We start from the raw sequence: 26,998 nt of genomic DNA, 5'->3' as shown, positions 1-26,998 counted from the left end.
TAGAGGGGGCTCTGGGTGCCTGAGCAGCCACAAAAATTTTGTTGTGGGTGCTCAGCACCCATACTTCAGGGCCCCCGATGCAACTTCCGAGGCATCACGAGGTCTCGCAGCCTGACTTCTGGTGCCACTGGAAGTCAGGTTCCAGCGAGGTGGGGACATGACATTGTCATGCTGCACATGACGCCATGATGTCACACACACATGACGTCATGATGTCACACACACCCTGGGCACCCATAACCTTGGGCCATTGGTTCCCCTGCTTGAAACCATAGGCAGGGATAATGCTGCTGTGCTCAGGTCCTGCTTTCAAGCTTATCATAGGCATTTGATTGGCCACTGTGAGAAACAGGATGCTGGACTAGATGGGCTACTAGCCTGATCCAACAGGGATATTCTTATGCTCTTATGCAATGTCATTCACAGAGCCTGTGGCAAAGGCCAGAAAAAGTAGTCTTCTTGCTTTATTTGTAGTGTTTCAGCAAATACGTGAACAAGCAAGCAAAAAGTTTGCCATCTGAGTCTCTGAGTGGTGAGAGAGTTCATGGGTTCCTCCTCTAACCCAGGTTTGACTTCCTTGGAATGAAGGTCACCAAAGAGCATAATGTCTTTAGGTTATGTGGTTTTATTTACACATATGCAACCTGAGCAGAGGATGGAGGGGCTCATAGCATTATCACCGCACCTCAAAAAATCTTGTTTCTTCATTGGGTTCCAGAGGAGCCCCAAAGCCCTGCTTAGGTTCAGCACAGAGCAAGGTGTGTCCCTCTGTCTGCAGCTTAGAGAACTCAGCATCCAGCTCTCTCACACAATAATGCTGGCCATTGTTCTACCTACCAGCCAAGTGAGGGGAAAGGCCCAGCCATTTGTTCTATGGTATAGAGCAACTTGTTTGGATATGCCAAATCATGTTTTTTAACTAGCCACCCAAAGCCATTACCTTGACAAAGGAAATGGTTTGGCAAACTTCTCCTTATGCATTCTACCGTTGGAGATAGACAATCACAGGTTTGGAAGGGGACCCAGGGTTTCATACAGACTGACACCCCCCCCCTCCATAACAGTATCTAGGAAAACTGTAACACCGAAAGACAGTTCTGTGTCACTTCCATGTACACAACTGGAAGTGTCTCGAAATAACTCTTTCAGGCACGAAGTTGCATGCCATTCTACCTTTCATAATGATGCTTGCCTTATTAAATCATTGTCTTTCACAAAGCACAGTGCCTAACGTTGTCTCCCAATGTCAACAATTCATGTGATGCAACTTGTAATATTTATAATCTGCATCATATATTGAACAGGCCTCCTTCAGTCATCGAGACAAAGAAGAAACTCTGCTTACCAGGTGCTTCTCTCTTTTGCTCTCACAACACACAGCAAACACATTCTACAGAGCTCGTCTATTCAGCCACCTCCCCAATCCAAATTTATGTGATCCTACCCAGAGGCCAAAGGCCAGAGGAACCTACAGGGATAGAGACAAAATAAAAATCACAGAGGGAATCAAGAGCTAAATCGTTTGGCAATGTGACATCCCCGTATCATTGTTCATTGCACAGGCCCATGGTGGACAGAGGCATGCTCTCTTGGCAAAGCATTAAAAGCCAAGAGAGTAAATTGATTTAATCACACGAACATGAGATGAAACTGAATGACTTGTGAGAGCCCCAGGACAGAGGAGAAATACACCTGGTGAATCACAATTTAGATTTCAATGAACATGAACTGCCAAGTTCTATATTTATATACTGTCTCCAGTATCTACAGTCTATTACAGGAACAGAGCTCACCGTATGCTTCTTTTAAAAATATATATCAAGTTCCTGTTGAAAGATGAAATAGCAAATCAGGTCTATAAAACTACTGAAACAGATCTGATCGTGAACATGACTTGCTCTGCTTGAATACACTCATAGTGACCTTTGGAATTTGAAGCTTTATTTAAAAAGCAGCTCTCCATGCGACTGCCCTGGTTGTAATTAGTCAGCATTTCCCACCATAATTCTGTTTTTCCCAGAGTCCATTATTCAAATATTTTAGTGTTAATTAATTTGAATCTTGGTTAACTGTATAATTTAATTTCTCTCCAGCTGACTGGGTTGCATAAATCAGTTATTTTCATTACTGTCGAAATGAAATGTGATATATTGAGTCTGACTTCGAAATAGTTTGCAATCCTCTCAAGAAGAGAAAAACAACTTTTAAGTTCATGCTAGTTGGGTTCTTTATCCATATCACTTTCTGCTTGCTTTTGGTGTTTCAACGACAAATGAATAGCTTTGCTTAAAAATATGTTGTATTCTAACTAAAAGTAACCCACAGTGCAATCCTATACATGCACCCAGAAGTAATTGCTACCAAGTTCAAAGGTGTTTACTCCCATGTAAATGGCTATAGGACTGTAGTGCAACCAGATGAATGCATAGAAGAACTGACAGCGTCTACAGAGAAGTAAGTGACTGAAGTTTGCTGCCAACATTTCACATAAAAAATTCTAGCAGCATTAATCATATCAGATAACAATGTGTGTCCTGGTATTCCATCACCATGCGAGCACATGGCTGCTGAATAGATAGCAGTGCCCAGCATGGACCACTGCCACCATTGCCTGACCCTGCACCAGGTGTTGCGATGAGCTCAGCAGCTATGTGCTTGCAAGATTTGGAGGGAGCAGCCTCCATGTCTTTACCCACACAATAAAAGTGTTAGGGTTTCCCTCCCATTCAGCAAACCCCTGTTGGGGCCACTTCTGAAATCAAGGTTTGTGAGTGCATATATGATGGAGCTGTCAGGGTCAAAGTGATTGGACTAGCCTTGACATTGATCACTTCACCATTGCTCATTGCTACTCTCTGAACCCTTCAGCTTGTTCCTATATATCTGGGATTATGAACAGGGCTTCTAGTTCAACTAGCACAGGCTTGGATTGCGGAAAAAAACCCCAACTACTATGTACTATAGCCATATATATGTCTGTTCAAATTATCATGTGATCATTTGGACATGTTATATAATCCGGCTTCTCTCCAAATGGTACTTTATTTGGTTAGATTCAAAATATTGCACAGGAACTGCAGAACAGCTGTATTATGTTAATTCTTGCTATCTCGGTTGTAAAGAATGAATCTGTTAAAGTAATATTTGGAAAGTTCTGAAACCATTTTTGGAAGTGTGTGTGCGCATGTTTTGTTGTGTTTTCCTAACGAATGCTAATCTTGTTACATGGTATAATGTCATTATAGAGGAAAAGGGATTGGGAGTGGACAGACAGATGGAGAAAATAACATTGAGTTAACCAATTTGACATCACGGTTTGTGCTGTCCATTCCCTGACAACCAAACAAAGGAAAATGAAAGCTGATATGGCTGTTCTGGTAATGTCAAAAGTTGGCATTCTTTAGTGCTCTTTAACATGAAAGGAATACTTGTTAGAATAATGATGAAGGCATGGTGGGAATGATGTTTTTAATCTGCCTGACATTTAAATCAATGATCCATACAGACACAGACACAAATCATATAGGTTTTTTCAAATATGCAGCACCAAATGGGCCAGTCTATAATTTTATTCGCTCCTGACAGTCAGGTACAACCTTCTATATGCACCCAACTCAAAGCTGAAACTTCTCTCTCAGCTGCTACAACACTGACCCCACTGAAAGGGCAGAGCTGAAGATGTTGTACAAATAAAACTATGAAATTGGTAGCCTCTCTCGGAGTGTGAGCTGACATAATGGGCCAATTTTCTTTCCCTTGGGAGCAACCACTCAGTTTGCTAGCAGGACAAGTGACCTGTAGGAGAGGAATCCAAGGCTAGATATTCCGCTTTGCTATAAATGCCAGCTCAGGTCGTAACTTCCTACTGCAAGTCATCCTGTTAATGACCACATTTTTCAATTTGAAAGGGACGGAGCACTAAATGAAGTGATGTACAGCATGTTGACAAGCATAATCTATCCTGCATACCGCTTACTGTGATGCATGGATTGGCTTTGTGTGTTTTGAAGAACTGTGTGCAAGATGGGATATGTGCCTCAAAGAGCTATGCAAGAATGGCTATTGAACCATTCATGTTATTTCAAAATGCACCACAGTCTAATTCTGTTGTCCCCCTGCCGCAACCTGCTCTTGGTAAAGGGAAGAGAACCAAACACATTAAATACAACCACACATTACATCACTACATCACAAATTATATTTTTTTGACGAATTTCCCTCTCCTCATGTGCTTTAGCTAGTTCCAGGTAGCACGTACATTCTCAGTTTCTGAAGAGAAACACATCTCCCCTGGTGTATGCCTTTCATGTGTTTGGAATACATGCAAGAAGAGTTCTTAAGATGTCACTATTGGGTAATACACAAGAATTGTGCTGCTCTTGCAAATGGCTTGAGACTAGGAATAACTCACCTTCAGTTCAGCACAGAGCACATGCTTTGAATTCCAAAGGGACCAGGCTCAGTCCCTGGCATCTCCAGGCAGGGGTAGAAAAGACCTTGTCTGGGACTGTAGGGAGCCACTGTAAGTCAATATAGACTGGGAGTCACCAATGTAGTGCCCACAGGTGCTGGTGTGCCAGTCAGTACCTGCTATGGCACCTACGAGAGGTCTCAGTAAATATTCCCTCAAACATCTGCAGTACACGAGAAACTGTTAGCACTTCTACTCAGTTCCTGTTTGCACTGGGTTGCCATCTCCTGCACTGAAGCCATGCCCCACGGCAGCCATTTTGTGTTACGCCACACTCCCACAATAGCCATGATCTGTTATGCTCACCCCACAGCAGCCATTTTGTGTCCTTCCATGCCCCTTCAGCAGTCATTTTGCGATGGGCACTCTCTCAAAATTCCAAATGGGTCCATAGACTCAATAAGGTTGGCAAGCTCTGATGTAGACAGTGCTTAGCTAGGCAGTCCAATATTCTTACTGTGCTGGTCCCAAGGGTTAATCGTGCGGCAAGGTCTGAGTCCAGTCTGAGGTCGAGAGTGCGGTATGGAGGCTGTACATCAAAGCTGAAGCTGGGTCCAAGGCATGGAGTCAGGTGAGGTCAGGAACTCTGGGAGAAGAGCAGGACAGGGTGCAGGCAGGAACAGGCTACCAACAATGTTGCTCCCACAACCTGGGACTGGGGCTGGCTGGCTTTTATCTGCCCCGAGGCATAGGGCGGCCCTGGTCCACAGGTGACTCTCCTCTCCTGGCCTGGAGGCGAGCACTCCGCCTGCGGGAACTTAGTTCCCTCCGCCTCTCTGCCCTGAGCCTCTGCAGTTGAGGAGAGGCTGGAGGGTTACTGGACCCAGAGGCAACCTCAGCTTCCCCTGACGGGGCTGAGAGTAGAGCACCTGCAGGCAATGGGTCCTCCATCACCTCAGGAGCCAGAGCAGACTCAGCTGGTGCCTGCACCTGAGGAACCAGCACAGGTGAGGACCCTTCAGGCTTAAGCCCCAGCCCCAGCTCAGCTGGTTCTGGAGGCGGGGACTCCTGTGCAGGCTGGGATTCCTCAGGTTCAGCCTCCGAGTCTGAATCCCAGGTCATCACACTTACCCAGTATTACAATGGATCCCTACATTCCTATGCATCATTTACCTCATGACCACGGAGCCAGCTGTACATGTTGCTCTGTGCACCACAACAGATTAATAGGGTGCTAGGCTATGGCGTGTTCCTTTCATGGTAAAATAGTATTTGATAAAATCCAAATCACCTTAATTCTGTACTTGATGGGTGATTATTTTCCTTCCCCAAAACATTTGTTCATCCTGATACAGCTTTTTAAAGCACAGAATTGTCTCATTTCTTCTTTTAATAGACTCAGATATATTGCATGTACTCTGAGTTGCTTGGTGAAGTAAAGAGCTACGAAGGCACTTGGCCAAGAAAACTGTCTGTCTCCTTCCTGTGCCAAGGATATTAGTCTCCTATTTACTGTGCTTTTATCTATGTTTATCCTGCGAACAAAATGAATTTAAATATCTCTCTTTCTTAGTACTTAGACTTCCTTAATTCTGTTTCATCCTATATAGCTTCCTAGAGAGGCCCATTTTCTTTTCAACAGGAGTGTCATAAATAATTGCAGATGGACAAAAATGCAACACTTGAAGTAATGTGGGCAATGCCTAATACACTGGAGTGGGAAAGGCATGGTATTTCCCAGCATGAGCAGTTATAAATTAAAATGAATATTTGTTTTCAGAAATCACTGACAACATTTTCTCACCACTTTGCACGGCTGCACTCTACACTGTTTTTGGCAAACCAACCAAATGGTCAGTTTAAAGCAGACAGATTTATCTGCCATAAGGGTTTAGAGAGACTGGTCAACAAAACAGATATCAAATGCTCCCTAAATATGAACTATTGCAGCTACGGGTGAAAGGATCTGACAATTTCAGGTCGCTCAGATTTTTATTTTCCCCATCTTAAGTTCTCTAAATTTCTGCAGCCATTTGCAGTTGTTGTTTTTTTAAACCAACCAAATCCTCATGAAAATTTTCCTAAGAAACACATTTTTGTACACAGTTTTGATAAATGATTTTGCAAGTAGATTACCCTAATATTGTGTATTTTCTCTATGTCATTTTCAGTAATATATTAATTTTATTCACACCTTCCCCTATTATATGAATCTTTGGAAACATGGTTTACAAAGAAGTACAAATAATCTGGTTCAGATAAGTGCAAGTTTTGAAGGCTGTCTGTGTGTTCAGTTCTCACATTGTTTTGGAAAGTTGATAAATTTTCCTTAAAATGCAAAATTCCTAATTGTAACATTAGGCTATGTTCAGTTTGTAGAGCTGTGACTCCAAAGTGTTCTGCTTAAAGCTGTCCCTCCTTCAGGCATGAGAATGTCTTTAAAAAGGAAATAGGTTCATGTAGTGCTCTAGGTTAGTTACCTTTCATTTCCAGAATGTAGCTCCCCTGCTATAGAACTCTCATGAAAATGAGACAATATATGAACCTTTGAGGAAAAGATGCTGAGTTTTAAAAGGAATATGCCTCTGGCAAATTAACGTCAAAATCTTGAAACAGAAATAAACACAAACCTATATGATATCTTCATCCAATGCAGTTTATCATTGCCAGTCATTTGTTTTGCCTAGAGTGATAGTTTATTTTTTAAATAATATTTATAGACCACTTAATTTAAAAAAATCTAAGCAGTTTACATAAAATAGTGTAACAAAAAAATTGTTTAACAAAATGTAACAATCACTTAGTTAAAAAAACACTAAGTGGTTTACATGAAATAGTATAAAATATTTAAGTCAACAACCTTTAAAAACAATTCTCAAAATATAGATCCCATCAACAGAATTTAAAAGCAACTATGCATAATAAAAGTACATGTTTTAAAATTCTTACTTGTATTTCTTGTTTATTTGTGGTATTCTGTGCCTACCTACTAAAATTCATCTTACGTTTGTTCATTTTTAAATACACCAACTATTTAGCTGTGCTAGAAAAAAAAATGTCAGAATTTGGTGAGTGTCAGCTATAGGAAAGCCAGGGTAGGGAAAATAAACCATCTTTGCTGTCCATCCCTGAGTGATGCATGCATTTATTTCTAAGGCAGCTATGTTTTTATGATAAAAGTTTCTTTTATTATAGTTGGTGAGAAAGTCGGACAGCACCATACCAGTTCAGCATCTTCATCGTATGGAGTAATTGCAGAATACAGGCCTCAACTGAGTGCTGGATCCTACAGCTAGTGGGGCGGTATGGAAAATGTATTTTTCTCATGCCATTCCAAGCTAAAAAATACAAATAAAAGGGAACTTTTTATTTGAGTATATTGTAAGTGACACCTGCTGAAATTCCCTTTCTACACACGTATTGAAGGTGCAGGTGCCCTGCTCTCTGTGTTGGATCTGGCCCCTCTATCTCCAGTTCATAGAATCACAGAATTGTAGAGTGGGAAGGGGACCTGAGGTCTAGTCTAGTCTAACCCCCTGCAGTGCAGCTGTCCAATACAGTGGTAAGAACTTAATTCATTCTGGAGGTCTGTTCTTAACCTGAAACTGTTCTTAACCTGAGGTACCATTTTAGCTAATGGGGGCCTCCTGCCGCCGCCGCCGTGCAATTTCTGTTCTCATCCTGAAGCAAAGTTCTTAACCCGAGGTACTATTTCTGGGTTAGCGGAGTCTGTAACCTGAAGCGTCTGTAACCCAAGGTACCACTGTATGGGGATCGAACCTGCAACCTTGGTGTTATTAGCACCACACTCTTAACCAACTGAGCTATCCAGTACATATATATGACCCTTAAGACTTGCTGTGCCAAATATATAAAACGATTGGAAGGGCGTATACCTACCAACATCTATGCCAGAACAATGTCACAAAATACATATCTTAGTGTTACAGCCAAGTTACACTGGAATTGTAACAGTGTGTTAAGGCATGGGAATGTGGAATATTAAATAATTGGGGGTGGGGGTAGATAGGCAACGGAAGCCTAATGGAAGGAGAATGTAAAGATTCTCTCTCTCTCTCTCTCTCTCTCTCTCTCTCTCTCACACACACACACACACAACCGACTGTTACTTTAAAAAATCAGGTGTAGTGGAATCAAGCGTCACTGTAATTGCTCTTCTCCAGAGTCAGCGGAAGAGAGAGTCGACTTCTTAAGCTCCATGGAATATGGATCAGTCCTTGTTAGCTTTGCATTTTGCATGAGGGCAGCGTAAGAGAAAATGTGGGTGTGTAAATTCTCCAAATGATACAGAATGCGATCACCTCTATTTCCCCCCAAAGCTCCCTGGCATCTGCTTCCGAGCATTAGGATGAATCAGTAGGTGCCACAACTTTTCCGGTAAAGTGTTCAAATGCTTCAGGTCTACCCAAGGCCAGAGTTTAGAAGTCATTAGGATTTAGAAGTAATGCATAGATGCAACTTAATTCCATTTTATTATTATTATTTTTTAAAAAGTCCAGTAAGTAGTAGTTATAACATACATGGCATTTCTCATTAAACATGGTTAAAAAATAAAAATAATTTCTCATGAACAGAAGAATCTACATTCGGGCTGTCAGGCTAAGCAGACATTCTTTTACAAGTAATTTTGACGTGGAGTTTTATTATATATAATTGTTTTAAACCTGCTAGTTTTATTTCTACTTAAATAATTTTATGTGAACTTGTTTTTAACATTTATCTGTATCTTAATGAATATTTTGTATTGCTTTATGTAAACTGTTTAGAGGGTTTTATCGATTAAGTGCTATAAAAGATTGTGTTTTACAGTGCTTTTTTTGAAAAAAGGTGGTGGTATTCACCATGAAGTTGCTACAGTAAGTGCCACACTTTTAACCTTTTTTTTTAAAATGCAAGTGCTGCTTGCGTACCCCCAGGAAAAAAAGCCCTGCTGTTTTTTATGGTTTTGTGCTATTTTTTGTGCTAGTACTGCTTTCGTATTGACTCTTTTAGCGGTTTGTTGCTTGTATTTGAATTTGAATTTGTGAGCTGCCTAGAGGATGTGATTAATTGTGTGGCATATAAATGCCAAAAATAAGTAAATAACATCTTCCCCAAGACACAGAATGAAAGTGAGGATAACACACACACACACACACACACACTGAATACAATTTTGCTTGAGTGTGGTCAGAGGCTGACAGCTCCTTACTTGTTGCGAGAAGTTGAAATCTTACCCATTTTCCACCAAGCCACTGGTGTAAAACTTTGTATTAAAACATGGGAAGCAGCTAACCCAACCTTTAGGCCAAATATCTGTGCATGATATCCAACACACTTTGCTTCTTTTGAGTTCTTTAGAATCATGGGCGAAAATTAATGGTGGGCAAAGAACTAATGTGTACCAGAAAATGATTCATCCTCTCATCCTTAATAATGAAATAATAAAAAAAAGGGTAGTCAGTGCTGCCGAGTTGTTCCAGCAAGCAGGTCTCCAGGAACTCGGGTTCCCTACAGAATTCCCCTTGATCTTAAAGCTTAACTTGAAACATTTATATGCACAGAGCACCTGACCAAAAGATGTGGTGGAAAGATACTTTTATCACATTGGCTGTATATCTTTCTTAAATAATACATCCCTGCTTTCTTCCCTACTGAGAAAATTGATTCTATTCTCTATAATTTGTGTGTGTGTGTGCGTGCACTTTTATAAAAGTTTTTAAACAGCAAGAGAGTTTGGGCTATCTTCTCCCACTGTGCCCTAATTCCTGGAAAGATGTTCAATCAGAACAAGATAACTTTAGCCAGGACAAAACCTTTAAAAGAAAGAAAGAAAAAGTATTACGGCTAGGCAAATGGCGATTTGTTCTTAAGACCATTTTGCCATCTTGACTGCATATAAACAGAAGCTGCTGCTTGTATACTGAACTAAGGGGTATCCAAATTGTTCAAGGAATCCCAATACTGTGCTAAGAAAACCAAAATTCTATGGACTGGCTAATTTATGCTGATTCAAAATGTTTTTTTGTGTTTACTTCTTTCAATAATTTTGTGTCCAATGAACATTTCCTGGCACCTCAGGTAAGTCAAATCAGATGGGTGTCCAGCTATATCACTGGGACTAGACACATCACATCATCCCTCAAGAATGTCCCCCATTGCCCGGGAATAAGGCATATTTGGGTATTACATTATTTGTGTTAAAATCAACTAGTGTAGGAAGCAGGGGTGGGGTGGGTGTCTGCAACTAGTGTCCAGGTCATAGTCCCTCTGATTGGTGATGCTGTAAAGATGGTTTCTAAGTGCAGCTGAAGCCTCCCAGGAAGCATGTGTTGTCAGCCTTCTTTCTTATTACTTGGAGACATTCATCTGAATGCATTTAGAAGCTCTCTTCAGACCTTTGCACTGCTCATGAGAAGGTTAGAAGTGAAGCCAGTGGGAACAGGGACACTGGGAGTGGGTGAGGCAGTACACATGCCCTTATCCCAGGGCATTGATCTTAACACAAATGATGCAACATCTGAATAGAGCTCTTCTAGGAATCTTCTGGGGGAGAGATCAAGCTCGGGTAATAGGTTATGACTCTGCTACCTTGCAATTTCCCTGGAGTTGATTGTAACCAAGACCAACAAGGCATTTAGTAAGTAAAGCCCATCAGAATCTATGTTGACCAGTTTAATTACCGGTAATCAGAAGTTAGGTTTGTCAACAAACACAAGGAACTGCATTCAAGGAAACAGAGGTTGTTGTTTTTTAATTACAATGTTATTTTAATTACATAATTACAGTTATGAAAATACATACAAAAACCTTACTATTAAATCATCCTATCTTTAAACCCAAATATGTATAGGATAGAAAATATGCAATAGTTGAAAATTTCAACTGTAGCAATGAGTCAGAATTATATCAATGAATATAATATATACAGTTTAAAAATACATTCATATTTCAGATTCCAGTGATTTATGAACAAGCCTATCTGCTGTACATTGTCTTTTAAATCTCTTACAATATGTAAGATTTCTTTACAATGTCACAATCCAAACTTGCTCATATCAGGATGATTTTTCAAATACTGTATGGAAAAGCTTCTAATATTTGCCTGAGTTGATAAAGAAGTACAAAGATAACTCAGATCTTACACAGTACTGGAAGATCAATAATACCAGGCAATTGATTTGTGTTTTGAAATGAAAATTCTCTACCCTCCAGAAGATGCAGAATAAAAGCCCAATTGAACCCAGTTGAAGAGCCTTAACATAATAGTTAATTGCACATTTATAGCCCACTTGTAAAATTTATGCAATGGTGTTACTGCTTCAGGTCACAATGTGGGGTGAAACAAAGATTAACCAATCGTAGCAGGACACACTTCCCCCCCTTAAAATGGAGATTAGGGTGTGGGTGAAAGAAAGGTTAACCAATCATAGCAAAATGTATTGTTGACCCTTAAGAAGGAAGCAGGGTTGGAAGAAACAAAGGCAACACAGAGCGCTACAAATTATATATAATTTCTACACTTGGTCACAGGCAGGGAAAAGCTTCTCATCTGCAGAATGCCAATGGAGAAGGCTAAGATTCCCTAGAAACTTGGGAGTCTGTGTGGGGTTTAAAAACAAACCTGTTGTTTATTTTGAAAAGCACTCATCCACTCTTAACAGGATTAACAATTAATTTTTACATAGCATTTTCCAAAAAAAAAAAAAAATCACTGCATCAAAATTTTCATACTATAAAATATATTTCGTGAAATCCAGCCGATCCTTGGACAGAATTTAATGCTTGACCAACTCATGGCATTGCTCTCTAAATTTGTTGACGAGGGTAAGATTGTTGTTGGTTGTTTTTTTTAAAAAAAGACATGTTAAGCTCTTTCCTTGCAGCAACATGCATTGTGGTGGCTCATAATTGGAAGCAGATTAATGGAAACTTGACTGAGCTATGCCCAAGTTTGGCATGGATAGAAAAATTGACAAAGTTAAAATCCAACAAAGATATATTCTGTGCAGAATGGTTGTGACCTCCAGGTATATATCAAATAAAAATAATGATGGGAGCCCTCCCCTAGCACATGCTTCTACCATATTGTCCTTTTCTTGTCTGATTACATAACATGCCCTTAATACAGCTATTTTTTGTTTATTCACCACAGCATACTGAAACATTTTTACTGAAAACCCCCCCTTCTTCCATTTTCTTAAATGAAATGATTTTCTTGGTTTCATTTTTACAAGTATATGTAAGCTCCATTTTCCTTTATTTATACATTTTCTTGTTATACCTTATATATATGCTTTATTTTGTCTTGATGTACTTATTTAATTTTAATGGCATGTTGCTGTATATGTCATTTCTTTCTGTATTGAAAATTCCGGTAAATAAATATATATTTAAAAAATATTAAAAGCATGGTGTAGAAACCTGCTTAACATGGCAAGGAAAACAAAATGTTTCAGGTTTATTTCATTTTTGTATATGAAATATTAATATTGAGTTAATAGTTCTGAGCATGCCTTTCCAGAAAGGACCTATTAGAATTGTTAAAAAGTGCAGTTATGGGTAACAAAATTGGAAAAAACTGTTGTCAGAGCACGGAGGGCAACTGTCTTTATAGATTAAACTGGCCATGTAGCCATCACTGACAATCTACTGAGGTCAGATCAACAGGTACTGTTTGCTGTTTCTTCCATGTGTCAGTTTAGATTGTGGCTGCTATTACCAGGGCTTCACTGCACAGCTTCCTTACTAGGAATAGCCCTAACATTAGGCAGAGTGGGGCATCTGCCTCAGGCGGCAGCTGATACAAAACAGCAGCAGTCCAGCCACCATTCTACCTGAGTTATCAAAGAAAGATTCAACAGCCAGTTGGGTCAGATTCTGTACAAGGAGAGAGAGAGAGAGAGAATCATCTTTTCCTTTGCTTCAGGCAGAAAAAAAGGAAGGTATCCTTAAGTTCCAAAATGTCCTGTCAGAGGAGGTTGAGAAGTCAACATCTCTGGATTTCAAAAAGGATGTAAACATGTTTATTATGTCAATAATTAGTGCTGTGATTTGTTGTTAACTGCTGCAACCTATTAGGAAAAAAAGTGTGGTGTTTAATTCGTTTATACAACAAAAATACCTCAGATTGCTGTTAACAGTTCAGAAATGAAATGAACTTGCCCCTAAAGATGCTTCTCAAAAATCTCCTTTGCCATTATTTAAAATAAAAATACTTTCCATAAGTCCACTGGGTGCTCAAATATTCTCTGAATATTAAATTTCACTATTTCAGGCATCCAATGGTTTTTTTATTTTCGGTGTTTGATATACGGCAGCTGATATTTTCTCCATACCTGGGAGTTGATCTACAACAGCGTAGCATTTCGTATTCGTCAATCTTGACAGCAGACATGCAATGGTGTACCACAGTGGTTTTCAAACTTCTCCATTTCAGGAAAATGTTCCACACTGAAGTTTGTCAAAATCAAAATAGTCAAGAAATGTCCAAACGAGTCCAAAGCAATAGAATGTATAATCCTGAGCTGAAAGCATCACATTCAAAATCCGTATTTGGCACTGAAATTTCTAATTCAAAGTTGTGAATAGCAAAGTGGGAAAATGGATGAACTTCAAGTATTTGTGGATTCTTGTGTCAGTTCCACGTGAAATGATTACTAGGATAAGACCACCCCATAGTCATCTGAATTCTAGTAAGTAGATTTCCCAGTATCCAGGTTACTTAAAGGCTCTTCAGATGTGCTGGAACCTTCTGTGGGATCCCAAGCCTCTTCCTTAGATGCCATCATGGTCTCTGTTAGACTGACTCCTGACACCCACAGTGATACCCAGTAAAGAAATCTGAACATGTTCCACATTTTAAAAGCCAGAGTTATTGCTGGCACTGTGACAGGCCAGCAGGAGCAGGCTGAAAATACCTCACCAAGTTTCAGTTAAGAATCATTTCCCATATCAGAATTTTTATCATTGCTTTAATTTTGTACTGATTGGTTCCACTTGTTTTGTAGGGTTTTTTTGTGATGCATGAAGAATAATCAGTTTATTTTCAGGTTTCGTTATGGGTTTCAGGCACTCTTATTGACAATTTAATCCCAAGAAGACAACATTACAGGAAATATTACTAGCCTGTTACCTATGTGCATGAAGCCATGTACAATAATTTTCTCAATTGCTTCACTGTTACATTAAATATAATCTAATATACTATTCTGTATTTCTCCACAGTTATTTACAAATACACATTTCGGAATATAGTAACGATACAGTAGTCAGGAAACCAGGAATAATCTTTGTTCTTCTACCATATTAAGATCTTCTGAAACTTTTACAGAATTACTTAGCAAAGACCAATAGTGACATCCAGTGGCAAGTAGGAGCACATCTACAAACTGCAAGCAAATGTTGTGCATTGTATTATAACTTGAAACAAAATAATTGCAGCGCTCAGGTGCAGAAAAAAAAGGGACATGAACACAATACCCTGTGAAAAGAGAAGGACACCCACAGTTTTGTTGCATTTGGCATAATATTTTTAAATAATCCCCAAGATACGCAGGATGGGTGCCTAAATGCTGGAAAGCAACAAAGTCACAATGAGGTTAAGAATCTTGAAATCAAAGAAATCTCCATGGGATCATGGCTTACAAGCCTTTTTAGACCAAGGAGACCACAGATTAGGGACATTGGTAAAACATGAGAAGGAAGACAATTTTATAGACATGATGAGGGGCAAATACTTAGGGTTGTATACCAGCTGAGGTGAGAAGCAGCTGAAAAATCATTGCCTTCCTTTAAAAAAGTTTTACCTTTTCCCCTATGTTTAATTTGCTCTTCCAGTTTCCAGAGCCAGAGGTGATATAGTCACACAAGGGTGTGGCAGACTATACATGAGAATAACCTTATTAATGTTTTACATTTTGTTCATTTGTACATGACTTAGAACCATAATAAACAGTTCATAACAAAACAACATCTATGACCTTGCTTGCACTAATAGGACTTTTAATGTGTGCTGTACTTGTTCTTTTTAAGGAGATGCAAACCATCTTGTCTGTGTGCAGTGTATCTTTGGACCAAACTACACAGTGCATTAATGATGTAGTTTACCCTTTAAAGCAAAGAGGAGCTGTTGTCCCCAAGGCAAATATGCAGACGTGGGGGCCCTGATCCAGATCAGGACCACAACATGGAGCGAGAGGTTAAAGCCCACAGCTTCCAAGCCGGGGTCCCAACCTGTTTGTAAAAAGAAAATATTGCACTTACATGGTTAACAGAATGTGTAGTTTGGCCCTGTGCTGTTGGATATTACCTATGAATCTCTCCTTAGGAGGACCAATGCTTCTATTGCACAGAGTGAGGCAGAGCTACATAGCAGATCTCACACTAATACTTGACTTTTTGTGTGTGACAGCACTCACAGGTATGAAGTACCACCCCCTCTTTCCCTGCTTCTTATGGCAGTCATTTTGCACTAGCACCTATGACACTTTCTGCATATAGGAGTTCCAGCATCTCGTTTTTTGTACCAATCCCCCCCAAATACATGCACACACACACACACACACACACGACACAAACAGATAGACAGACTTTAGCAAAGTTTCACAATATGTACGTGGAATCTATGCTATCACAAAACAAATTCCAATAAGCTAACAAGCTTTTCCTAACTTTATTTTACCTGTATTCTAGGAAACTGAAGGTGATTCTGCGTTCTCGTTGGCACTGCATTAACCAGCTGTTCATCCAATGCAATTATTTTGCAAGTGTTCAACATCAATTACATTCTCTGTTTTGCACACAGCTTCCCCATTTTATTTTAAAAACAAAAGTGTTAATGTGGGGGGCATGGGGTGTGTATAGCAGAGAAAGCAGAAATGCTTCTGGCATAAGTCAAGGTTTTAGCCTGCAGGCAAAACATGAAATAGCTGTTAAATGTGAGGGGACCAAAAGGAAAAAGAGAGATAGCAAAAACAACCATCCTAGGAATCTCTGCTAATGACCACCATTTGTCCTCCTGTGACAAGTTCTGCAACTAATAGCACATGACAAAGTGTGTGTTATGGGCTTTAAAACAGGAAATTGAGGGACATCCTTGTTGGAAGGCTAAGTGATTTTAGTGTATGAGTGAATTCACGATGAAATCATACAAGGGTCTAAATCAGAGATGGGGAACCTGTTTCATCACATGCCCCTAGAATACCAGGGGCCCCACGGGCCCCACAGCACCAGGGACTGCGCTCAGGAGCCCTCCTCACCTCACCATTCCACAGCGAGGCAAGAGGATCACTGAAAGGACCACCTGCTAACGTGCTATTGATGTCCAGCACTTGGACTAAAATGAAATTATATTTGTTTCTGTGTCTTTTAAAATTACTTCTAAAACAGAGCTAGCCGTTTTCTCACTGCCTGAAATTTGGAGAGGCGGGGGGGAATATTTCCTTGGCAGGATGTAGTAGAATGCTCAAAAAGGCCAATGCCCAGGAAAACAGTGAGTCACAGAAGCAGAAAAGCGACTGAGTTTTTCATTGGAATTGGTGGAAGACAACAGATTGGAACAGCAAAACAAATGAAAAGCTAATACATGAAGCAAAACGAACCTGGTTTTTAAGAACTAAAATATGAAGCAACTGAGGCTTTCAGTCTTAAAACGAATGGAAGAAATGAATGTACATTTTCCCGCATATATACCGTATTTTTCGCTCTATAAGACGCACCAGACCACAAGACGCACCTAGTTTTTGGAGGAGGAAAACAAGAAAAAAAATATTCTGAATCTCAGAAGCCAGAACAGCAAGAGGGATCGCTGCGCAGTGAAAGCAGCAATCCCTCTTGCTGTTCTGGCTTCTGGGATAGCTGCGCAGCCTGCATTCGCTCCGTAACACGCACACACATTATACCTTACTTTTTAGAAGGGAAAAAGTGAGTCTTATAGAGTATATCGTCAATTTTCTATTGCCTCTGGAGACCAAAACCTAACTTGTTTACTCACATACATTCTTAGATCTATAGATCCTATCAGCAGTAGTGGCTATAACTGTGTCTAGCATCTCAGTTTTTTTTATTATCAGCGTGATCATCCCAAATCCCATTTTGTCCTCCAGCCCATGCATAGGAAATGCTGGGGGGGGGGGGGACAACTGAGAATTTTTGGGAGTTTTACTTTTGGGGAGTTAGTCTCACAAACTACAAATCCCACCATTCTCTTGCTCTCCCTCCCTGTCTTATAAAGGGGGGTCACAAAATTGTAGTTTACTGTTCAGAGTGCTTCCTGGTTTTGTCATAATATTACTTCTGTTTTGCTCAAAGAAATTTCACAAGATCCTATTACTGTCCAATGAAAAATGTTCAGTATAGTACCACATTTATCCTGATAATCCAAAACAGAGGTTCCCAACTGTGACCACCAGTTTTCTATGAGCTTCATCCAGGTGGTCCACGATGTTTCTGTGAAGAACGGCAGGAGCAGTGGCTGTGAATGGCTGGAGTAGCACATTAAATATTCACCTTGATTATTAATTTTATATTGTAATTTTTATTATTATAATTTATTTATTTTTTATATTTTTTTTAAAAAATATTTTATTAAGGATTTTCTTGTTTTACAGAAGTAAGTGTAGTGCCTTGTATTTTTTTTTATGTAACATTTTTACAAATCCGTTTCATTTGTTGAGGCATTAGGGGGAGAAGAAAAAAAAAGGGGGGAAAGAAAGGGGGGTGGAGAGAGGGAAGATGGATGGGGGTGGGGTCGGGTGACGGTGTTTCTATTATGCTTAATGTATGTAGAGTTTGGTGTCAGCGTGCTTGTGTTGTTCACTTGTGTTCCTTTGGTGGTGAGAGAGGTTGGGGTTGGCCTAGGGTGTGATTGTTTGTTTGTGATTGGCTGTGGTGATCTTTGTTTTCGTGTGTGAGTGAGGTGGGTGGGTGTTTTGGATCAGGTTAGCCATATTGATTTGTATGCTGTTGGTGGATTATTGTCATTGTCCTGTTGGGCTGTGTATGTGATAAAGGGGAGCCATACCGGGGTGAAGGCGTCTTCTTCTGTTTGTCCCCGTGTCAGTTTCAGTTTATTAGTTAATTTTTCTAGTAGGGCTGTTTCCCATACTGTTTGGTACCATTGGTCCATGCTTACTCCTGACAGGTCTCTCCAGTGTCTGGTTATGGTGTTTCTGGCTGCTGAAAGCAGGTGGGTTATGAGTTCTTTGTGGTGTAAATGGGCATTGTTGTCTTGGAAGATGTTTAGTAGGGCCAATTCTGGGGTGATGTCTATTACTTGCTTAGTTATTTTACATATTTCTTGTATGACTGTTGTCCAGAATAGTTGGATTTTGGGACACTCCCACCACATGTGGAGGTATGTGCCTGTGGAGGTGCACCCTCTCCAGCATTTTGGTGAGGTTCCTGGGTGTATTAGCACTAGTTTCCTTGGTGTTAGGTACCACCTGTAGGTGAGTTTCAGTGTGAGTTCTTTTCTTTTCGTTGATATGGATTTAAAGGGGGGTTTGGACCACATTCTGGTCCACTGAGTGGGGTTAATCTCATAGCCTATGTCATTCTCCCATTGTTTTTTGATTGCGTCTAGGGGATTTGCGGAATTTTGGAGTAGTATTTTGTATATTGCGGATACCGTCCCTTTACCATTTCCCTTTGTTGTTAGGAGGAGGTTTTTGAAGGTTGTCAGGGGCCTAGTTGCTGCTGATTTTACTGTTGGGTTGTTTAAGAGGGCATGTAGTTGGTGTTGTGTTAACCAGGGCATTTGGGTGTCTTCTAGTTTGTCTTGTATTTCTTGTGTTGACAAGGGTTTGTTATTTTTATAAAAGTCTATTAGGCGATATAAGCCTTTGGTTCGCCAGGTTTTTATCTGGAGGTTTTGTGCTGCATGGTGGAATAATGGGTGGTACGCCAGGGGGATTAGTGGGGATGGGGTTGGGGATAGTTTGCCTATTTGTGTTTTCCATGCTTTGAGCATGGTCTGTGTGTACCTGTTAAGTGTTGTGGGAATTTTTTTTAGTTTGTTTGGGAGGAGTGGGTATGTTGTGGTGCAGGTATTTTCAATTGTGTCCCTCTCTAGGTGTACCCATTGTTTTGTCTCATCTTCTAGTATATATGGGATTATATGGCGTATTTGGTTGGCATTGTAATATGCTTCTATGTTGGGGGTTCCCCATCCTCCTTTTGAGGCGGGGAGGTGCAGGTATTTGGGGCTTATTCTTGGTTTTTTATGTGAGAAGATGAAAGAGTGTAGTTTTCTCTGCCAACTGCGAAGTTGGGTTGAGGTGATCCAGATTGGGAGGGTTTGGAATAGGTAGGTTAGTTTTGGGAGTGTGATCATTTTGATCATGGCTATTTTGTCTGAGAGAGTGAAATTCATGTTATTCCATCTCTTTAGGTCTTTGTTAATTTGTCGCCACAGGGGCTTGTAGTTGTGGAGGTACAATTTATTCAGGTTTCTGGTTATTTGTACCCCTAGGTATCTGAACTTGGTGTGGCAAAGTTTTATTTTGGTGACCTTCGTGAGTTCTTTTTGGGTGTGAGGAGGGGTGTTGAAGCACATAGCTTCTGACTTTGTAAAATTTACCTGTAGGCCCGACACCATTGCAAATGTGTTGAGTTCTCTGATTAGGGAGGTTGCTGTGCTTATGGGGTCTGGTGTTGTGACCATTAGGTCATCTGCAAAGAGCCCTAATTTATAGGTTCTGCCTTTTATTTCCACTCCCTTGATGTCTGTGGCTGCTCGGATGCGGATTGCTAAGGGTTCCAGAGCCAGGATAAATAAGAAGGGAGACAGTGGGCATCCTTGTTTCGTGCCTCTTTGGATAGCTATAGTATTAGAGTCCATATTGTTAGTTCTGCATTTTGCTGAGGCTTGGGAGTATATTTGTTTGAGGATTTGTAGGAAGTTGGGGCCAAATTTCATGTTAGTTAGTACTGCTAATATGTATTTCCACTCTAAGCAATCAAAGGCTTTGAGGATGTCTAGGGACATAATTGTCAATGGGAGTTTGGTTGCCTTGCTGTGTTCGATCAGGTTCAGTAGTTTCCTGATGGGGTCTGTTATATTGCGGCCAGGGACAAAGCCAGTCTGGTCTGGGGCTATTAACTTGTGTAGGAAGATTTTTAGGCGGTTGGCCAAGATTGATGTGAATATCTTGTAATCTTGATTTATTAATGAGATTGGGCGGTATGATTCTACTTTGAGGCTGTCTTTTAGTGGTTTTGGGATGGAGACTATTTTGGAGTGGGTCCAGGTTTTGGGGATGGGGGCCCCTTTTATGATGTCGTTGAATAGGCGGGTCATGTAGGGCTTCAAGGGTTATTTGAATTTCCTATAGAATTCTGCTGTGAAGCCGTCTGGGCCTGGGGCTTTGTGTGGTTTCAGTTTTTTGAGGACTGCATCTATTTCCTCTGGGGTGATAGGGCTGTCCATGAATTCCTGTTCCTCATCAGTTAGGGTAGGCATGGTCAGTCCTGCTAGAAATGTTCTGATTTCCTTCTTTGGTGGGTTATGGGAGGTGTATAGGTTGGAGTAGAATTCTGCAAATTCTGAGGTTATTTCTTCGGGGGAGAATGTTATGTTGCCGTCTTTTTTGGTGATGCAGTGTATTTTTGTTTTGAGTGCTTTTTTCCTACATCTATTTGCTAGTAATCTGGAGTTTTTCCCTCCATATTCGTAGAAACGTTGTTTAGAGTATAGAATGTTGATCATTGTTTTGTTAATTTCTAGGGAGTCTAGTTCTCTCCTTTTTTGTTCTATAAGTTTGAGGAGTTTTTTAGATCCTGTTTGTTTGTAGCGTGATGAGAGGACTGTGATGTCTTGTTCTATTTTGCTAATTTTTGAGGAGGTTTGTTTTTTAAGGAAAGTTTTCTCTTTTATGCAAGCTCCTCTGGTGACCACTTTCATTGCGTCCCATAGGAGGGGGGTTGTTATATTGCTTACATCATTTTCCTTGAAGTAGTTTTGGAGGGTTTTTGTGAGACTCTCTCTAATTTGTTTGTTTGTAGTTAGGATGGGACTGAAGGACCATGATGGGGTGGTTTGTGTTCCTTCTCCTATTTTAACGATGACTTCTACTGGGGCGTGATCTGTGATTTTAATGTAACCTATGTTTGTTGATTCTACTGAGGGGATCAGACCCTGTGTGAGTAGAATGCTGTCCAGTCTGGACACTGTATCATGGCGTCCCGATTGGAATGTATGGCTGATGTCTCCCGGGTTTTGCTCACCCCAAATGTTGTAGAGACCCCTGTTTTTTAGCATTTTTAGTAACTTGTAAGAGTTCCTAATTGTTGGGGGTTTCCTTCGGAGGAAGGTTGCCCATGGGGTTGTAGGGTGGATATCTTTCAGGGATATACCTTTCATATTTAGATTGAGGTCCCCTCCTAGGATTGCTTCCCCTTCAGAGAAGGAGAGGAATTTGTTTAGTGTCTTCTGGAAGAATTCTAATTGTTTCGTGTTTGGGGCATATATGGAGCCGATTGTCAGTTTGATTTTGCCATCTAGTGTCCCTTTAGCGAAAATGAATCTGCCTTTTTTGTCCTTGAGGACTGTTGTGGCAGTGAAGTTCAGGTCTCTACTGAGTATTATGGCTACACCACGAGCTTTCCCTGAGCCTCGTGCGACCCACTGTTGACTGAAGCGGGGGTCGCTCAGGAGTTTGCTGCCTTTGGGTGGGTTGTGTATTTCTTGTAGGAAGGTGATGTGTGGTTTCATGGTGTTTATGTATGAGGTGATGCGTTTTCTTTTGATGGGGTTTTGCAGCCCCCTCACGTTTAATGTAATTGCTTTTAGGTTAGCCATCTTGCTTATCTATTATGTGGGGCGATTCCCTGCCAACCTGTTCGGGTTGTCTTGTGTCTCTCTCTTCGTGTTGTTTAAAGAACCAGTGGGGTTGCGCTGACCTAGGGTGTGGTGGGTGGGGGGCTAATGGGATTAGAGTAAGATTTGGGTTAAAGGGTAGGGGGTAAGTTGTAGAGAGTTTCCTATATGTAGTCATATAGGTGTTTGTTTGGGGTATTTTAGGCCATCTGGCATTTAGCCGGTTGGTCCTAGGTCTCAGCTGGTGTGGAAGGCCGTGTTCAAGGACAGGCCATCCCCCCTGTTGTTTGCGATAGGGGGAGATCAGTGAGACAGTGTGAAGTGACTTTGTAACGTCGCTGTCAGGTATAAGGTTCATAAGCAATGTTGCCAATGCTATGGGCAACATTGTTGGTGTGTTGGGTGGGGATGTGGGTGCTGGTACGCTCTGGTGCCACCATAGTGCTGGTTGGGTATCAGATTTTAGCCTGATTGTGGGTTGTGTTATTAAGGTTGGAGGAGTTGTTTTTCCTTAGTGTGGAGTATGGGGATGTTGAAGGTGTGGGTGATGGGGAATGTGGTTGAGGTCGTCTGGACTGGTGTTGGGGTGGGGATTTCTGTGGGGGTGCGGGGCTGGGGGGGATGTTGATGGTGTTAACTAAATCTATGTTTTGGGGGGGTGAGAGGGGGAACGGGGGGGGGGGGGAATCACCAGTCCTTCAGTTTGTGGTTTTTTTCTGGTTGCTTCATTCAGCTGCGGTTGTTGTTGTTGTAGGGTTGTCCATCTGCGATGAATTGGTTTGGTTAATCTTGGTCTGGTTTCTTGTGTCGTATGGCCTGCGGGACGGTTCTGAGCGTGATGCTTCTCTGTATTGGTTTGCATTGTTGTGCCGCTTCTGTTGTTTCTTTTTCTTCTGAACCATCGTCCAGTTGTTTGCTGTTGTTTCATAGAATCATAGAATCATAGAATCATAGAATCATAGAGTTGGAAGAGACCACAAGGGCCATCGAATCCAACCCCCTGCCAAGCAGGAAACACCATCAGAGCACTCCTGACATATGGTTGTCAAGCCTCTGCTTAAAGACCTCCAAAGAAGGAGACTCCACCACACTCCTTGGCAGCAAATTCCACTGTCGAACAGCTCTTACTGTCAGGAAGTTCTTCCTAATGTTTAGGTGGAATCTTCTTTCTTGTAGTTTGGATCCATTGCTCCGTGTCCGCTTCTCTGGAGCAGCAGAAAACAACCTTTCTCCCTCCTCTATGTGACATCCTTTTATATATTTGAACATGGCTATCATATCACCCCTTAACCTCCTCTTCTCCAGGCTAAACATGCCCAGCTCCCTTAGCCGTCCCTCATAAGGCATCGTTTCCAGGCCTTTGACCATTTTGGTTGCCCTCCTCTGGACACGTTCCAGTTTGTCAATGTCCTTCTTGAACTGTGGTGCCCAGAACTGGACACAGTACTCCAGGTGAGGTCTGACCAGAGCAGAATACAGTGGCACTATTACTTCCCTTGATCTAGATGCTATACTCCTATTGATGCAGCCCAGAATTGCATTGGCTTTTTTAGCTGCCGCGTCACACTGTTGGCTCATGTCAAGTTTGTGGTCAACCAAGACTCCTAGATCCTTTTCACATGTAGTGCTCTCAAGCCAGGTGTCACCCATCTTGTATTTGTGCCTCTCATTTTTTTTGCCCAAGTGCAATACTTTACATTTCTCCCTGTTAAAATTCATCTTGTTTGTTTTGGCCCAGTTCTCTAATCTGTCAAGGTCGTTTTGAAGTGTGATCCTGTCCTCTGGGGTGTTAGCCACCCCTCCCAGTTTGGTGTCATCTGCAAATTTGATCAGGATGCCCTTGAGTCCATCATCCAAGTCGTTGATAAAGATGTTGAATAAGACCGGGCCCAAGACAGAACCCTGTGGCACCCCACTAGTCACTCTTCTCCAGGATGAAGAGGAACCATTGATGAGCACCCTTTGGGTTCGGTCAGTCAGCCAGTTACAAATCCACTGAGTGGTAGCATAGTCAAGACCGCATTTTACCAGCTTTTTTACAAGAATATCATGGGGCACCTTGTCAAATGCCTTGCTGAAATCAAGGTAGGCTACATCCACTGCATTCCCTTCATCTACCAGGCTTGTAATTCTGTCAAAAAACGAGATCAGGTTAGTCTGACATGACTTATTTTTCAGAAATCCATGCTGACTATTGGTGATCACAGCATTCCTTTCTAGGTGCTCACAGACTGTTTGCTTAATGATCTGCTCCAGAATCTTCCCTGGTATTGATGTCAGACTGACTGGGCGGTAATTATTTGGGTCCTCTCTTTTCCCCTTTTTGAAAATAGGGACAACATTTGCCCTCCTCCAGTCTGCCGGGACTTCGCCTGTTCTCCAGGAATTCTCAAAGATGACTGCCAGTGGTTCTGAGATCACATCTGCCACATCTTTCCTCGTGGTTGGGGCTGTCACTTGGTGGGTTTGTCGGTTGCCATTCCGGTGGGAGGTCGAGTTCAAGGTTCTTTAGTAGTTGCAGGGCCTCAGGTATGTTGGTAGCCGTGTGTTGTGTTGTATTGGTTGTTACAATGAGGCGGAAGGGGAAGCCCCATCGGTATTTGATCCCTGCTTGTTGGAGACGCTGGGTGCATGGGCGCAGGCTTTTCCTCCGGTTTAGGGTATCCTGAGATAGGTCCTGTAAGGCCAGAATGGGGGTTTCCTTGTGAGTAGGGGAGGCGCTCTTGGTGCTCTGCCGAACCCCACGTTCCCAGGCTTCTCCGCCTGGGATTTCTAGTGGGTCCCCGCCTTCGCCGCGGCGGGAGGACCCAGTTTCCACGGAGCCCGTTCCTCCGGTCGGAGGAACTCCGCCATTCGCCGATGGCGCTAACCCGGAAGTCCTGGAGGTTACATTGTTGATTAGTACCTGCATGGGAGCCATTGTGGCCTTCAGTGTTTCTTCTAATCGTGCTTCTAATCTTGCTTCCATTTCCCTCAGATCTCGTTTCGTTATTCGGTGGTCATCATCTTGAAGGGGAGTTACCATCTTAGCATTGTTTGTCATCTCCCTGGTTGGTGTCATCTCAGTCTCCCTGATGGTTTTGGTTTGAGGTTGGCTTGGCGTCCTCTTGGGGTAGGGCGTGTGGTGGTTAGGAGTTGTGGCAGTGGTGATTCCTGGGTATTGTTGGGTTGCTGAGCTGATCAGGCTTTGTTGGCTGGTGGCTTTTACAGAGCGTTTGGATTAGGTGGTCATTTGTGTCACTTCTAGTCTGTGTTTTAAGAACTTCTCTAGGGTTTCTGTAGTTGCCTCAGCGGTGCCGCCAAAGCCGGGGGGGGGGCAGGTAAGCAGAGATGGGTAGACTAACGGACAGGCAGTTCATATAAAGGGAGGGGGGTTAGCAGGTAGAGATGCAAGAGATTAGAGGGATGGGGCCAGGGGAAATATGTGTTTAGGAGGGGGTTGTATATACCCAAAAGGGGTACTGGGGTCCAGTTAAGGTGGAAGTTGGGGTTGGGAGTGCCCTCAGAAACAGAGACAGACAAATAGGCTATATGTAAAGGGTGGAGGGAGAAAAAAGGGAAGAAGAAGAAGAAGAAAGAAAGAAGAAGGGGGGAGGCGGGGGGGAGAGGGGAGATTGGAGTAAAAGAGAAGTGAGAGAGACAAAAAGAGAGTTGAAAGAGAGAGGAGAGATAGTACAGTAATATCAGCGGTATTAGATTGCAGCAGTAGTTTTAGCTATAGTATGAGGGGGGCAAATTATGATAGGGTGATATGAATGTGTGTATGTGTTTCCTTTAGGGGAAGCGGGGGGATGGAGAGAGGGAAGAGGGAGAGAAAAGGAGAGGAGGAGGGGGAAGGGTGGGAAAAGGAAGGAGAAGAAAAGAGAGGGGGAGAGGGTAGGGGGGAGGGAGGGAGGGTGAGCTGCAGCAATGGTATGGGGGAAAGTTTTATTTTAAAAGAGGGGGTGGGGGGGAAAGGGCTCCCCCCTCAAAAACAAACTAACGAACAGGCTAAAAAAGGGGGGGTTGATTTTAAAAAATAAAAGGGATAGAAAACAAAATTGGGGATGGAAAATGAAAGGTGGGATAAAAGGAAAAAATGAGGAGGGGTGAAGAGAGAGAGAGGAGAGAGCAAAAAGGGAGAGAAAAATAAAGGGGGGAGTTGAGGGGGAGAGTATCAATAGCAATAGCAGTGATATGGAGGAAATTTTTGTTTTAAAAGAGCGTGGTGGTCGTAGCTGGGGGCGAAAGATTCCCCCCTCAAGAACAAGCCAACAAATAGAAAAGAAAGGGCTTTAAAAACAGAAAGAAAGAAAATTGTGTGGTTTTTTTAAATAATAATAATAATAATAATAATAATAATAATAATAATAATAATAATATTTTCCCCTAATTATTGTTATTATTTTCCGTTTGTAAAAAAGTAATTAAAAATGTACGGGTAAAAGATAAAAATGAGAATTAAAGGTAAAAAAAAGGGGGGTTGTCTTAACATAGATAGATAGATAGATAGAGCTTTTTATTTTTTAAAAAATGAGTAAAGTATAGGTAAAAGAGAGTGGAAAGTCTGGGGCGAAGTGGCAGTCCCAGGAAGTGGCCTGTGATGGTTCAGGGCTGTTTTCTGGGTACTGCCATTTTAATTCTTAAGAGGGGGGTTTGAGGTGAAAATAAAATGAGGTTTAAATTGAGGGTGTGTGTGTGTGGAAAAGTGTGTCTTTAAATAGTGTGTAGAAAAGGTAGAAATAAAAATAAAAATTCAAATAAAGGGTGGCTGCAGCAGCAGTGGCCCC

The 26,998-nt window shown here is 41.6% G+C and overlaps 1 long non-coding RNA gene across 1 annotated transcript in view; it reads right to left on the bottom strand.

The window, feature by feature from the left end:
* Positions 1-12,154: 12,154 nt before the first annotated feature.
* The window catches only part of LOC310770541, a 41,610-nt gene continuing 26,766 nt past the window's right edge, over positions 12,155-26,998 (bottom strand). The window contains exons 3-4 of the long non-coding RNA XR_014552251.1: positions 14,678-14,802; positions 12,155-13,485 (exon numbers count right to left, since the gene is read on the bottom strand). This is a non-coding gene — a long non-coding RNA (uncharacterized lncRNA). The remainder of the gene's footprint in view (positions 13,486-14,677; positions 14,803-26,998) is intronic.

The sequence above is a fragment of the Podarcis filfolensis genome (assembly GCF_964270895.1).
Source record: "Podarcis filfolensis genome assembly, chromosome: 9".
Taxonomy (NCBI): Eukaryota; Metazoa; Chordata; class Lepidosauria; order Squamata; family Lacertidae; genus Podarcis; species Podarcis filfolensis.
The sequence above is the reverse complement of the archived record's forward strand: the minus strand, read 5'-3'. Positions and strand labels throughout refer to the sequence as shown.